The 13,897-nt window shown below is 50.3% G+C and overlaps 1 protein-coding gene across 1 annotated transcript in view; it reads right to left on the bottom strand.

The window, feature by feature from the left end:
* The window catches only part of MYO7A (myosin VIIA), a 189,692-nt gene extending 175,995 nt beyond the window's left edge, over positions 1–13,697 (bottom strand). Inside the window, exons 1-2 of the mRNA XM_084620894.1 lie at positions 13,673–13,697; positions 13,479–13,552 (exon numbers count right to left, since the gene is read on the bottom strand). The gene's annotated coding sequence lies outside the window, so the exon portion shown is untranslated. The remainder of the gene's footprint in view (positions 1–13,478; positions 13,553–13,672) is intronic.
* Positions 13,698–13,897: the final 200 nt, after the last annotated feature.

The following is a 13,897-nucleotide window of genomic DNA, read 5'->3' as shown; positions in this document are numbered from 1 at the left end:
GGACAGGCCCTAGCTCAACTGAATAGCACGTAGCTCCTGTCAGAGCCCAGCTCTTGTCTGCACTCTGGTGGGTGCCGTTATTTTTATGATAAATGTGTATACAGCTTCCTTCTGCTCTCTGTTGAGCTAGCCAGTTCTCATGTGGTCTGTATCGCCATGGCATCTGAGCACCTCCAGTAAAACAGTTTATTTGTAACTGAGTAAATGCAATTTTCCCCATTGCTCTAGGTGCAGATACCTCCATCCACCAGCTGTATCGAGTCCTGGGCACAGTGCTTGTAAATTATACTGCAGTCCAGGCTTCAGCATGTGTGCGCCTGTGTCATCAGCTATTGCTTATTTTAAAATAATAATAGCAACGATTCTGAAGGCTCGATCCTGAGCCCTACAGGAAAAAAGCACTCAGCACCCACCGGCAGCCCCGCTGATCAGATCCTCCCCCTCCCGTCCAGGGCCTCCTGCCTGCCGGCAGGCCCTGCCAATCAGCTCCTCCCCCGCCCTCCCAGCGCCTCTCTCCCACTGTGATCAGCTGTTCAGCAGCGGGCAGGAGGCACTGGGGGAAGGACCGGGGGGGGGGGGTGCGCTTGGGAGAGGGGGCAGAACGGGAAGGGAAGAGGTGGGGCAGGATGGAGCAGGGGTGGGCAGAGGCAGGGCAGAGTGGGGCCTTGGGGGAAGGGGTGGAGTGGGGGCAGGGCCTGGTGCAGAGCAGGGATCGACCACCCCTGGGGAAATGAGGAAGCCGGCAACTGTGCAGAGCCATGTTAAAATGGCCAACTGGGGTACCCCCAAGAAGCCAAAAGTATTAGAGGCATTGCCAGAGTTCGCTGTATTCCAGCGATCACTGGCTGGTGGCCGGACCCTTGTGTGCTAATTCAGCCAGCTCATGGTTTAGAGCCATCTTGAGGCAGCTCTAAACTGCACCCCTAGGATCAAGGAGCCACAACTGACTCCTTTGTGGTTTCCCCACCTCGGCTGTGCCCTAAGTGTTAGTGTCATGTTATGTATATTGTTGTTGATTTGTGTTTGTGCTTTTCTTAAGCGTATTCTCTGTGCTTTTACTTTAGACCGTGATGGCTCACCCAGTCCATTGTTGGTTCATTTAGGAAGTCCCAAAGCAGTAAGCCAGGGCTCTGGGTTGTATTTTGAACACACAGTGCTTTTGGGGTGCACACTGGCAGATCTGGGGACTTCTCAGACCGGGTGAAAATGGCTAAAATCTGAAAATTAGGCCCTTCAATCCAGATCTCAGACCCTAGCCAAAAGGGGCCTGATTTTCAGTAGTGTTGAGCTAATGAAAGACAGTTCCCATCAGAGTCAATGGAGTTGCAACCTCTTACACCTGCACTGAGTTTGGCCCAAAGAGACAACTCAGGGCTGTAGCAGAAGTTTGACATTAACAACAAGCACAGACCCAGAATACCTAACCCCAAAAGAGCTTTCTGTAGTCCACAAAAGGAGCAGAAACTCCATTATTTATGTACTTACATGGCCCTTATCACTGTAATTTCTGGGCACCCCACAATCATTAATGGATTTACTATTATCCCCATTTTGCAGGTTGGGAAACTGAGGAACAGATTAATGTAAGTGTCATTCCCAAGATGAGCCCCAGAAGTCTGTAGCTGAGGTGGGACTTAAATCCAGGTCTCCTAAAAGGCAGTCTAGTTGTGCTCTCCAGTAGGCGATTACTTTTATCAAGCTGTGGAAGGGGCTCAGATATCATGGTGATGAGTAGCAGTGCAAAGCACAATGCAGACAGATGGATGGATCCCCCAGGTCTGCTACAGTAGGTCCAGCAGCAAATAAGACAGGGCAAAACCCCCTTTGGAAACACAAACAAAAAATCAATGGTTCACAGGCATGTATTCATCATCTGAGACTCATCAGGAAACCAACATCAATATTTAAACCACCTCCAGTAAGGTCAGTCGACTTGCCCTGCATTCAATCTATTTGACAGGCCATGGCAGACAAAGGGCCAGAACAAAAGCCCCAACCTTTCCTCCGTTCCCGTGCTTCTGCATAGCCAGAGCATAACAATGCGCTGCTGGGCCATCCGATACAGGCTTATTGCCCTGAAATAGGCAGAGCCTCAAAAGGAGGGTAATTGCCTTTTGTACTCAGACCTCTGACAGCAACCGTGTCTTTGCAACAGCAACAAAATTAATCGAATTACATATCATTTCACAATGCAGCCAGGCCTTATTTCAGCATAAGTAGTCCAGGAGGCTGAACCAATCTGAGCAATATGCTTCCCTTGCTGTTGGAGCCAGCTGGTATTTCTGATCTGTTTCACCTGTTATTTATGGCAGAATTTAAAGATCCCAACTTAGATCAAGGCCCCGTTGTGCTAGGCACTATGCAGGCAAGAGGGTACTAAAGGGCTCTGTAGCCTAGCGGAGAAAGGGAAAACAAGAACCAGTGGATGGAAGTAAAAGCCAGATAAATTCAAATTAAAACTAATACACACATTTTTAACAGTGAGGATGATGATCCATAGGAACAAACCACCCAGGGAAGTGGTGGATTCTCCATCCTTTGATGTCTTCAGATCTAGACGGGATGCCTTTCTGGGCCATGTGCTTCAAACACAATTCCTTGGGCTCAGTACAGGAGTGAGAAGATTAAGTATAGTGGCCTGTAACATACAGGAGGTCAGACTAGCTGATCTAGTGGTCCCATACGGCCTTAAAATCTATGAACACATAGTAAGAGACTAGATTGTAAACTCTGTGGAGCAGGATCTAAACAGATGAGGAGTGGGAGAGCTAAAGGCATATGGTCCTCATTGCAGAGAGAGGATTGAGGCACAGAGAGATCAGCTGTCTTGCCCAAAGTCACTCAGAAAGTGTATGCCAGAACTAGGAACTGAACCCAGATCTTAGCCTCACATCAGTGTCTTAACCACAAGATCATAATTCCTCTTTCTGCTGCAATTCAGTTTGTCATTTGTTACAGAGAGGGTCTTGCACGCAACTCTATTTGTGTTTTAACAATAACACCACCTTGCTTATAGGTCGTGCTTTTCATTTGTAAATCTCAAAACACTTTACAGGGGAGGTAAATAGTATTAGCCCCATTTCTTAGATCGGATCACAGCTGGGATAAGTGACATAGCCACGGTCACACAGGATATCAGTGGCAGAGCCAGGAATAGAATAATTAAAATGTAGAGGGGAAAGAGAAATCCAGCCACCTACACTGAGGCAGGACCATGTATACATAGACCATCCCTGACAGGTGTTAGTCCAACCTGTTGTTAAAAACTTCCAAGGACGGGGATTTCACAACCTCCCTTGGAAGCCTATTCCAGAGCTTAACTACCCTCATAGTTAGACTGTTTTTCCTAGTATCTAACCTAAAGCCCCCTTGCTACAGATTAAGCCCCTTATGTCTTGTCCTACCGTCCATGGACATGGAGAACAATTGATCTTTATAACCATCCCCTTTATAACAGCCCTGAACGTTTGAAGACTGTTATCAGGTACCCCCTCAGTCTTCTTTTCTCAACATGTCCAGTTTTTTAACCTTTCCTTATTGGTCAGATTTTCCAAACCTTTTATCATTTTTGTTGCTCTCCCCTGGACTCTCTCCAATTTGTCCACATCTTTCCTGAAGTGTAGCACCCAAAACTGGACGCAGTACTCCAGCTGAGGCCTCCCCAGTGCAGAGCAGAGTAGGACAATTACCTCCCGTGTCTTACCTACAACACTCCTGTTAATACACCCCAAAATGATATTGGTCTTTTTCACAGCTGCATCAGAGAACCCATGTCTCTTGTTGACTCCCCAGCCTGTGCCCTGGACCACAATGCATTCAGTAAGGAGTCAATTGCAGCCTAGCTTCTCTTTCTGCTTCATCCAGCAGCAGACTAATAGATAGTGTGACAAAGTTCCTTCTCTACCTTGGTGGGTCTTGCGCTTATTGGCGGATTTGCTCACCTTGGAGCTTCACGGCAGCCCTCAGCTTGGCCATTTTCGTGAACCCACAGTCCAGGTCAACTCCTCCTGTGTCTGACCAGGAGTTGGGAGGATTTGGGGGGAACCCGGGCCCGCCCTCTACTCCAGGTTCCAGCCTAGGGCCCTGTGGAATGCAGCTGTCTAGAGTGCCTCCTGGAACAGCTGTGTGACAGCTACAACTCCCTGGGCTACTTCCCCATGGCCTCCTCCCAACACCTTCTGTACCTCATCATAGGACCATCCTCCTGGTGTCTGATAATGCTTGTACTCCTCAGTCCTCCAACAGTACACCTTCTCACTCTCAGCTCCTAGCGCCTCTTGCTCCCAGCTCCTCGCACACATACCACAAACTGAAGTGAGCTCCTTTTTAATCCCAGGTGCCCTGATTAGCCTGCCTTAATTGATTCTAGCAGCTTCTTGATTGGCTGCAGGTGTTCTAATCAGCCTGTCTTAATTGTCTCCAGAAGGCTCTTGATTGTTCTGGAACCTTCCCTGTTACCTTACCCAGGGAAAAGGGACCTACTTAACCTGGGGCTAATATATCTTCCTTCTATTACTCTCCTGTAGCCATCCGGCCAGACCCTGTCACAATAGATAGCTAACTCTATCACTAAGAGTCCTGACTTTGCCACCTTTACACTGAGTAGCACCAGACTCCGTGTAGCCCCACTGATTTCGGCCTGGGTATCAGTGTCAGAATCAAGCCCTTAGCAGATAATGTTTCATCCTGAACGGTTTTCCCCAGTGTGAAAATCTTTGCCTAACTCGTCAGTGCAATCCAATCCATCTCCCTGACTTCTCTCATCTTCAAGGGCCTGATCCAAAGCCAGGGTTGCTACCTCTAAGGGACAAAAACCCAGGACCTCCTGACCCCACAAATCTGGGCAGCTGGCAGTGTATACTGAGCACGTGCACAGACTTCCCAGACAGCCACCCTCAAAACAGAAGGATCCTGGGAAAAGCTGGACAGCTGGCAACTCTATCCAAAGCCCACTGAAATTAACGGGAGTCTTGTCCCTGCTTTCAATGGGCTTTGGATCCACCCCCAGGTGAAAAGAACGGATCAGGATTAATAATGGGTCACAACTTGAAGACCTACTCAGTGTTTCCTCAGTCAAGACCCTAGTGACTTCAGTAGGACTTTGGCTTGAGCCAAAGTGTCTGTAAAAACCAAGGATCTCAGATTTAGCCCAACGGTAATAATGAAGACTTTGCTTTTCTACGTACCCTTCATTTCAAGCCCTTTGCTAACATGAATGAACGGATCCTCATGTGACTCCTGGCAGATATTATTATTATTTGTGATCTGTGTACAAGTCGAGACACAGAGAAATTACAACCAAAATTTCCAAACTTAGGTGCCTAACTTTAAGAACTCACATCCATATTCAGGAGCCTATATAAGTGTGGTCTGATTTTTCCTCTGATTTGAACAGGAGCTGCAGGGGCTCAGAAGCATAAAAAAAGTTCTTATTCAGTTTATTATTTGTATTATGATAGCACCCAAAGGCCCCAACGTGCTAGGTGCCGAAGGGATACACAGTAAGAGACAGTCCATGCCCTGATGAGCATATAGTCTAATGTCAAGGGTGGGAGGGGAATCGGACACATGGTGATTTGTCACAAGTCATGCAGCAGGTCAGTGGAAGAGACAGAAAGTAAAAAAAAAAAAAAACCAAGCCAAGCTTAAATTAGGTGCTTAAATCAGACCCGTTTTAAGTACCTGCTCTGTTCCAAGCCCTGTTCTTTCCAACATTCAAAGATTCCCCCTAAAGGGTAGGTTTTATTAGCACCCTTAATAATGATTTGCACTGTGGTCTAGTGAGACAGGGAGAGACAGTCCCTGCCCTGCAGACCTTACAATCTAATTTCTAAATGGGAGGTGAACATCCCATTTGCGCCTGCGACACCCACGGTTGCTCCTCCCACTTTTCCACTGCCCTGTTGCTAAACTGAGCGGTAAGGTTACACTTTTCTTACTAGTGAATTTAGTCCTGGTGAGAGATGCTCAGTTTGCTGACATCCTCTCCCCACACAGAACAGACACAACAAGGTTGGTGGCAGAACAGTTTTCCCCTCAGTCTTGACCTGGAGGGATGATCTCCAAGGGTGAGAGGGTAGTTCAGTCCCCATGGCCCCATCAGCCCTTGACCTCTCCACTGAGATCTTAATAATTTTATTAAGAGGATGTTAAAATAAAAAGGAAAACTGTACAGAGTTTAAGCATAGAAGTTTCTGGTTATTAGGGAATAAGATACAGATTATCAAGGGGCGCGAAGTTCGGTTCAGGAACGGGTGGCGTAAGGAATACATAATCTGCAATATCCCTGATTGGGGGTAAAAGGTTAACGGGTCAAAGTACAGACATTGAGATATGGGGGTATCTTGTTCATATAATGGCTATGTTCGGATGTGGAGTATAATGAGTGGATACGATGATGAGAATGGATTTACCCTCATTTGGTGAGATTTAAGGTTCAGTGAGTTTATGGTTCCAGTTCATACGGTCCAATGGAAAAAAGTCTCTCAGTCCCTTTCTCCTAGTTGAAGCACGATGTCATTCCGGCTCATGCCTCCTGGTACTGTCAGTGGCCGGTGACGTGTTCGGTGTAGATGTCCCTGGACCATCGGATGGTGTCCGAGACCATAAGGCGCCGCATGAGCCGTGCGTAGCATTGGCCGATCCCACAGGTCCGCAGCACACGCTCATTGCATGGGTCCCAAGCACCAGGGCTCCGACGATCAGGGCGTCTATCTGCACCTCGTAGCCCTTCGCTCTTGGGGTGTCGGCCAGGGGGGCATATTTTTCCAGCTTACCAGCTCAGGCTTCGCTGAAGGCTGGGGTCCTGTTCTCAAAGGAGACTGTGATGTCATAGAATCATAGAATCATAGAATATCAGGGTTGGAAGGGACCCCAGAAGGTCATCTAGTCCAACCCCCTGCTCAAAGCAGGACCAATTCCCAGTTAAATCATCCCAGCCAGGGCTTTGTCAAGCCTGACCTTAAAAACCTCTAAGGAAGGAGATTCTACCACCTCCCTAGGTAACGCATTCCAGTGTTTCACCACTCTCTTAGTGAAAAAGTTTTTCCTAATATCCAATCTAAACCTCCCCCACTGCAACTTGAGACCATTACTCCTCGTTCTGTCATCTGCTACCATTGAGAACAGTCTAGAGCCATCCTCTTTGGAACCCCCTTTCAGGTAGTTGAAAGCAGCTATCAAATCCCCCCTCATTCTTCTCTTCTGCAGGCTAAACAATCCCAGCTCCCTCAGCCTCTCCTCATAACTCATGTGTTCCAGTCCCCTAATCATTTTTGTTGCCCTTCGCTGGACTCTCTCCAATTTATCCACATCCTTCTTGAAGTGTGGGGCCCAAAACTGGACACAGTACTCCAGATGAGGCCTCACCAATGTCGACGAGGATGATCTTTTTCTGGGCCTCGTCGGTGACTACCACGTCAGGTCGCAACTGGCTGTCGGTACCGGGGATGGCGCAGTTCATGGCGACCTCCCCCAGGCGTGGTGCGATGGCTTTCACCAGGCGGTTCTGGATGGCATTGTGGCGCAGCTGCCAGGCTCTGGAGTGGGGCTTGCAGCTGCACAGGACGTGGGGCAGGGTCTCGTTGGAGTAGCCGCACTTCCTGCAACACTTTTCTCGGTTCCCATGGCGGACGGCTCCGTTGAGCGGGACGCAGTTGAGCCGGGTGCGGTGGATGAACTGCCAGTCGGCAAAACGGGTGAAGCCGCCCCCAGCGAGGAAGTGGTTGCTGGCATCCCACTTGCTGGTCAGTTCGAAGGCTTTACCCTGGTCCGGTTTACACTTCAGGGCTTCCATGTACAGCGAGTGGATGGCTGCCTTCAGGGTCCTCTCCAGCATGCCCCTGGCGCTCAGCGTGATGATGGTGTTGACCTGATCTGTGGCACCAGGACTCCCAGCTCCTCGCGCTCCTCACACCACTCCCAGCGGCAGCCGATGCACTTCCCCAGGCGACACGTGGCACTGCGAGAGCGGGACCACAGTGAAGCGACGTCGCGCCCGTCCCGTCCGAATTCGCCATCCAGGGAACCACTCAAGAAGGTGGCAGTGTCTTGCTTGGAGGGGGCTCTGCCGATCCGCTTCTTTGTCGCATCAGGAAGGGCGTTTGCTGTGATGTTCCTTACCATGGTGTCGGGACACGTCGGCAGGCAGAAGGCATGGGTGATCACCGTGATGTCACACAGGTCACCCATGCGGGGGACGTTGGCACTGCCATGCCTGTGAGCAATGCAGACCAGCTCATTGCTGGATCTCTGAGGATGGAACAGCCACTTCTTCACCCGCTGCCGGACAATCTTGTCTGCCTTGTTGAGGGGTATCTTCGCCACAGCGGATCCCCTTAAGACGAACGAGATGCGGATCAGGAAGGTGTTCAGGGCATTTATCTTCTGCCATGGTGCTAGCAGGGAGGCGTCAATCTTGGCGGCGTCATGCAAGATCTCCTGGATGGTGTCCTCGGGTGTCTGCCAGACACGGAAACCTGTCGGCGTGCCAAGGTGCCCGTATGCCTGCCCCTCTGCCAGGGGGATGACGGGCTCGCCCTGGATCCGGAACCCCGTCGTCTGCACCAAGTCCCTTTTGCTGTCATCAATATGGAGAGTTGCGCACTTCTTTGCATTGAAGCGGAGCCCCATCCAATCGGCAGCTCGACTGGTGGCGTCTAGCATACCTTGGAGGCTCTATGGGTCATCCGCGGTCAGGACCAGGTCATCCGCGTAAGCCAGGACTCTCACTCTCTCACCGTGGAGGTTGAAGCCATCTGCACCACTGGAGATCGCTCGCAGCGACAGCTCCCTGGTGAGGTTAAAGATGATGGGGCTGAGGGGACAGCCCTGCTTAACTCCGCTCCGGATTGGGATCTCGGCGGTCTCCCCTTCGTGTAGATCTTATCTACACTGGAAACATACACTGGCCTAGCTTCATCTCTTAGGGGTGTACATCCACCCCCTGCCCCCCAGAGACGTAGCTGAGCCAACCTAACCCCCCAGTGGAGACAGCGCTAGGTTGACGGAAGTATTCTCCGGTCAACCTAGCTGCCCCCTCTCAGGGAGGTGGATTAACTGCAGGGATTCTTCACCTATTTACCATTGTGGGCCTCATATGCGTCTCTCCGTGTGACGTGGGCCACATCCACACAATATATATACTACCTGGATGGCCCTCGGGATATCACAGGGGCCGCAGCTGTGTGCTGATTGGGCCGCAGTTGGCCCGGGGGCCAGAGGCTGGGAACCACTGAATGATGGGAGAACCCCTCCTGTCGCTGCAGGGGGTGTCTTCGTTGCCACTGTGCAGCTGTTACATTTTTAGTGCAGCCAGAGCCTACGGGCCACCACCAAAATGCCCACCAGTCCATTCATCTGGTCTCCCTGCTCATGACTCAACTCCTCCCTTCCCTGAGATCTGACTCTCCAACATTTTTTAAAAAGCTAAACGCAACCACATGAGCCCACATCCCTGGCAGCTCTCTTCCACATTCCATCTCCCCTTTGGGTGGAGGCCTCAGATTTAGCCGGGGAAGCGAACGCTGGTAGTTGTCAGGGTCTGGCTTGAGAAACAAACAAATAGATTTGTACTGCTGTATCCCAAACGCCTCTTCTCCTCCGAGGCTCATCTTCAGCTGTGACAAAGGCTCACTCAGCAGGCTGGTCTACATAGCCCACAGGCTGGATTACTGCACCTCCTTACATGTCCTCTTTGGCAGGACTTGGCAATCAAGCGTGTGTCAGGAAGGAAATTATATCCTCGCATTACACCTGCCTTGACAGAGCACCCATCAGCTGTTCCTGACCCGATGGCGGATGGGGCTTAGCTTTGCATTCTTTGTTTATAAGCTTCTGCATGCGCCTTTACCAAATTACATGAATGATCTGTCAGCCCCTGCCATAAAGGGCAGCCTCGGGCCAGGCTGGACACACAGCCACAGAGGGAGCTTCTGGGACAGACTCTGTCTCTCGCTCTGGCCCCTGGAGGAGCATACGAAGACTGGAAAGGAGCCACAACAGGCTGGGGGGGAAGTCCCCCATGATAGGCACAGCGTAGGGCCACTGGAAGCAGCGGAGCAGACCCCTCACAAGGCTGGCAGAGGGTGCCGGGGAGCTCAGTAGAGGTGGGCATCAGTCTACATGCAGCTCGGGGTGAACTGCTGTAAATCGGAGCTGCTAGAGGGTTGCTCTAACTTACTCCAGGGATCGTTTGGGCTCCGCAGAGCAGCCCAGAATCTGGAGGGCACAAAGGTGGCATAAAAGCCACCTTTACATCCCCTGGGCTTGACCTCCTGGAGACACAGCACAGAGACAGGCCCACTAACGTCTCGCTCTGGGCTTCGGTGGTCCATGCTCCCTGCTTGCGCCGCTGGTCGCTCCTCAGGAGTTAAGATCTGCTCCTGAATCCTTGCCCACCTTTAAGAGCAACTAAGGTCCTGTCTCCTTCCTCACTGGGTGCCTCGGATTGCCTCTAATTGCCCTGTTCCATCTCCCATACCATGTGCACGTCCGCAAAGGGCTCAGCCAAAGGGCAGGGACCGTTCCAGCTTGTCTACCTGGAAAGCAGTGAGCACACCCTGGCTCGCCCACAAACAGATCATTGCATATGGCTCTCTCCTACCACAGTCAAAGGGAACCAGTCCCATTAATGCCCAGCAGTTACAATCTGACGATGCTATGTCAAGGAAGACAAATAAGATGTGCTTACACCTAAGAGAGCCAGATGTAGTTTCTCCTGATCGCCTCCCCACCCCCACCCCTTCCGCCTCCTTCTGCTGAGCTCTGCAGCCATTCTCCGCAGCTCCAGGAAAGGCTTTGCTAACCTGTGAGCTGGCAATACCTTCATTAATCACAAAATAATCCTTTCCATGGTAACCCAAGGATTGTGAAGTCACAAGTTAGCAAGCATGAGACAGAGACACTGGACGCAAACAGCTGGTCCAGGGAAAACAAAAAGTGATCGATATATCTTGCCCAGAGCTACAAGGGGCAAATTAATTAGAAATAAGACGACTGGGGCTGGGGTGGGCAGGGATGGGGTGTTGTACGTATGGGGCAGATTCTGATTGCAGCTCCGCTGGTGTAAATCTGGAATAACTGAAGATAGAGGCAATTCCTCCAAACTTACCCCTGTGGAACTGAGATCAGAAATCTCATCCTATATATTGAACTCATTCTGCACTCACTGAATTGCTCCTGGCACAGCACAATTGTTCTAACAGTGAAATGAAAAGCTTTCAATAACAAAGTCAATAACCTCCGCTGAAAAGCCCGCATCGCCAGCAGTCTATCATTATGGACTCACAATGACTAATAAATGCAATTCAGATAAAGCTATTTGGAAATCAGAGGAATTCAGAGTTTGCCATGCAACAGGTGATAACATTCCAATCCTTACCGCCCATCTACCTAGGTCCTGAAGTGGCCCTCATTACCACAGTACCTAAGCACCGCTTAATCATTAAAGGGTTTTTCCTTACCGGTAGGGAAGTATTATCCCCATTTTGCAAATGGGGAATTGAGGCACAAGGTAGACACAAAAAGAAAAGGAGGACTTGTGGCACCTTAGAGACTAACCAAGTGAGCTGTAGCTCACGAAAGCTTATGCTCAGATAAATTGGTTCGTCTCTAAGGTGCCACACGTCCTCCTTTTCTTTTTGCGAATACAGACTAACACGGCTGCTACTCTGAAAGGTAGACACACTAAGTGACTTGTCCAAGTTCCCAGAGAGTCAGTGGCACAGCCAGGAGCAGACCCCAGCTCTCTTAAGTCCCCATCCAGTGCATTAAGCACAAGACCATGCTGCCTCTTCAGAGCTGTGTTGTGACCAAGAGCACCCCAGCTGTTCCAGGGAACCCATGGGGCCCTCACTGCAGGATCGGAGCTGGAACTGTGATCCAACACAGCTGGGCTTGCCAGAATGAAGCCACATTTTCATGGAACAGCTTCACTAAACGGCCAAAGCCTGACTGACCCGGTAGGGCTCTTTCATGGGGTGAGATCGGAATCCTCCCCACTGGACCATGGAGCTACTCCTGCATGAGCATGGCACCTTGGAGGCTGCAGGAGTGGCCTGGGCCTCTGCCAGCTCCCTCTGTGGAGGGTTTTGGCCAGGGGGAACCAGGAAGTCACAAATCCACTGGCCCATCTCAACTCTAAACTCTCTGTCCACATGGCTTTGGAGGGAGCATTGCTGCACAGCGGAGAGGGGGATGTAGAGCACTCCTATGCGGTTTCTCCACAGCCTGCCCACCATGCATTACAGCCACACTACTTCCATGGCACATAGGGCCTGAAATGGCTACAGGGCCAAGACGACAAAGGATTTTACCCCCTAAGAGACTCAGTGTAACTGGAATTGCCTTGCCATCTGTGCCTTTTACTTAGCTCAGAAGCTAACCACTAACTGCCCAGGGTTAGGAAGAGGTTCCCCCGAATGGTAGATTGTTCTATAATTGCCCATGGGAAACACTGGAACTGGCCACGACCAGAGACAGGATACAGAGATGGACCCACTGGTCTGATCCACTCTGGCAATTCCTACGTTCTACAGAAGCGTTGATGTTGGCAAGTCTGTTCATGATTTGGGATCTGAGGCCATTTTCTCTGTCGTGTCATCATTTGCAGAATCTTTGGTGTTCATCCTTCGGAGGCCGGTGCTGGTGCTCCCCTTCTCACACCCACGCACAGCAGGTGGGGAGCATGGCCCGAAAAGCAACATTCTTCTCCGCAAATGAATTCAGCCTCCTTGTTGTTATGAAGTGACCCAAGCTAAATTAAGTAGATGCACGGAAAGTACAGAGCTCTTTAATCCTTGCTATGGAGGCAAAGCAGGACAATGAGTCCTGAACAAATATGGCTCTGAACATTTCTGGGAAGTTTTTACTTTTAGGCAGAGTTGATTTAGACTAGGACACCAGATCTGATTCACGTATCAGTGAACTCTTTAGGTATGCGGTGTCCCGCAGCCCAACCCTTCCACAAATACTCCAGCTGAACCCTTCATTTTCCTCAAACGGTGGAAACGGCTAAGGAGATTATGGACACTGATACGTCTAAAAGAAGAGCAGAGGATTCACGGGCATGATCCTGGTGTAATCAAAATCAGCAAACGCTCTGATATTAACAGCTACGATGAGAGAGCCTGAATGCGCAATTTGACAGGATTGGCAAGTGCACTGACAGCTTTGTTGTTAATAACCTGCGAGAAGCTACATTTTAAACAAAGCATTTTAGTGGGATTCAAAGCCCATAATGACGCCAGCAAAGCCAGGCAGAAAACTCCACCATGCAAATAACTATTAAACGGTAGCAACTGCCGACTCAGTCAGGGCTGGGACACAAAAAAGCAAGCAAACCACCCAGTAAAGTGTTAATGTATTTACCGCCCAGAGAACCCACAGCTCTAAGAGGCTTTCCAGCAAATCCTTAAGAATCAAACAATCCAGACATCCTGTGCTGTACAGCCCCAGACCGGCACTGGTTACTGACTTACCTTAGCAGTACATCGAACCACTGTCTCCTTGAGTGCTCAGTGAATAGTCCAGGCTCCAGGGAAGCCCCGTCTGCCTGGCGAAGAGATTAAAGTCCCAGGTAAACGAACAGCCCCCGCCTGGAAAGAGTTAAAGCACGGACCCTTCTCCTTGCCTGCCTGCCTCTCTCTCCCTGTGCCTACTTTGCCCACAGTACCTGGTACCGCGGAGTTGCCTCCCCATTCACACTCGCTGATCCTTCTTACTGAGGGGAGGAGCCGAGGAGTGATTAGAGAAGTGATGCTCGGGATCGCACTGACACAGGGCGCAGCAGGAGGCCTGGATTTTAAAGGGCAAGGTGACAGCGACATGTCTCCAGCCCCAGGACCCGATCCTGTTTTCCTGAGCTCACTGGGAGGTTTGGATGATTGTTTGCTTGCTT

Source organism: Lepidochelys olivacea (assembly GCF_965140295.1).
Source record: "Lepidochelys olivacea isolate rLepOli2 genome assembly, chromosome: 1".
Lineage (NCBI taxonomy): Eukaryota > Metazoa > Chordata > Testudines > Cheloniidae > Lepidochelys > Lepidochelys olivacea.
The sequence above is the reverse complement of the archived record's forward strand: the minus strand, read 5'-3'. Positions and strand labels throughout refer to the sequence as shown.